Consider the following 1,768-nt stretch of genomic DNA (forward strand, 5'->3'; position numbering starts at 1 on the left):
AGTGCTTTTCCAAGGAAGATACTGAGAAGGAATTTTTTAAAAAAATGGCCACTGCCAAGTTGCCTTCCAAACCAGCTGTGGGGGCACCCCACCAGCAGGAGTGTGAGAGACCTACTTACACCTTTGCCAACATTTGCTTCTAGATGTTCTGAACTGTTCCGCTGTCTAGTTCCGTGACTTGTATCATTCTTTAATTCCAGAAATTCTTGTCTTTAATAATCTCTTTAAGTACTGTATCCCTCCCTCCTCTCCTTTTCCTCCTGTGAAAGGTGGAACTTTTGAATCTACACGTTGTTTCTTCATTTTCCTTTCATACCTCCCATCTCTTCCGCCCTTCACACTGCATTGTGGGAGAATTCCTTGACTCAGTCTTACAACTCACGCATACGCTCTTCTTCCGTAGCGTCCGTCCGTTTCCACGTGGGTTACGCCCTCTCGCCCTCTGCGCTTCTTCGTGGCTCCACCCCCGACGTCAGGCCGCCGAGACTGGGAGCGAGCGCGCAGGCGCAGCTGGCTTCCAACCAGAAGCCCAGTTGATGGTTTGGCCCTGGCCTCACTCAGCAGCCATGGGAGCGTCAAGGCAGTTGCAGCGCGCTCCATGATCATGGGCACCCCGGGCTCCAGCAAGAGCACCCTGGCGCTGCGCATCATCAAACACTTCCAGCTGAAGAAGTTCTCCAGTGGGGACGTGCTCCGAGACAACATGCTGAGGGACACAGAAATTGGTGTGCTGGCCAAGGGGAATGTCCCAGGGGAAGCTCATCCCAGACGACCTCATGACTCGGCTGATCCTCCAGGAGCTGAAAAATTTCACCCAGTATAACTGGCTGTTGTGTGGTTTCCCCAAGACACTCACACAGGCTGAAGCCCTGGATAGAGTTTATCAGGTACACCTGGTGATGAACCTGAACGTGCCCTTTGAGATCATCCGGCAACGCCTCACGGCTCGCTGGATTCATCCAGCCAGTGGCCGCGGCTACAACCTCGAATTTAACCCTCCCAAAGCAGTCGACGTGGATGATGTGACTGGAGAGCCTCTCATTCAGCGTGTGGATGATAAACCAGAATCACTTATCAAGAGAATGAAGGTTTACTAAGACCAAACAAAACTGGTCCTGGAATATTACGAGAAAAAGGGAGTGTTGGAAACATTTTCTGGAACAGAAACCAATCAGATCTGGGCCTGTATGCATGGTTTCCTGCAAACAAAAGTCCCACAGAGACCCCCAAAAACTCAATTACCCCACGAGGAAAAATCCTTGTGATTAGCAAGATGAGCAGAACTCTTCCTTTCTTCACATGGAGTTAGTTCCTTGTTCTAAGACCCCACCATGAATGAATTCTTTGAAAATATTATTTTCACTTCTGTGGATTTTATTCGGGATACTAAGGATATGACAAATGAGTCTGATAGTAAGATTTGTCTTTTGGGGACTTCCCTGGTGGCGCAGTGGTTAAGAATCCGCCTGCCAATACAGGGGACACGGGTTCGAGCCCTGGTCTGGGAAGATCCCACATGCCATGGAGTAACTAAGCCCATGCGCCACAACTACTGAGCCCAAGTGCCACAATGACTGAAGCCCACGGGCCTAGAGCCTGTGCTCTGCAACAAGAGAAGGCACTACAAGAAGAAGCCTACACACCTCAACAAAGAGTAGCCCCCGCCTTTGCAACTAGAGAAAGCCTGCACGCAGCAATGAAGACCCAACACAGCCAAAAATAATTAATTTAAAAAAAGATTTTTTTTTGAAATTGTCTAGTGTGTTTT

The 1,768-nt window shown here is 49.2% G+C and overlaps 1 pseudogene; it reads left to right on the forward strand.

The window, feature by feature from the left end:
- The first annotated feature begins 598 nt into the window (after nucleotides 1–598).
- On the forward strand, nucleotides 599–1,265 carry LOC115860017 (GTP:AMP phosphotransferase AK3, mitochondrial pseudogene; annotated as a pseudogene).
- The last annotated feature ends 503 nt before the right edge of the window (nucleotides 1,266–1,768 follow it).

Source organism: Globicephala melas, chromosome 3 (assembly GCF_963455315.2).
Source record: "Globicephala melas chromosome 3, mGloMel1.2, whole genome shotgun sequence".
Lineage (NCBI taxonomy): Eukaryota > Metazoa > Chordata > Mammalia > Artiodactyla > Delphinidae > Globicephala > Globicephala melas.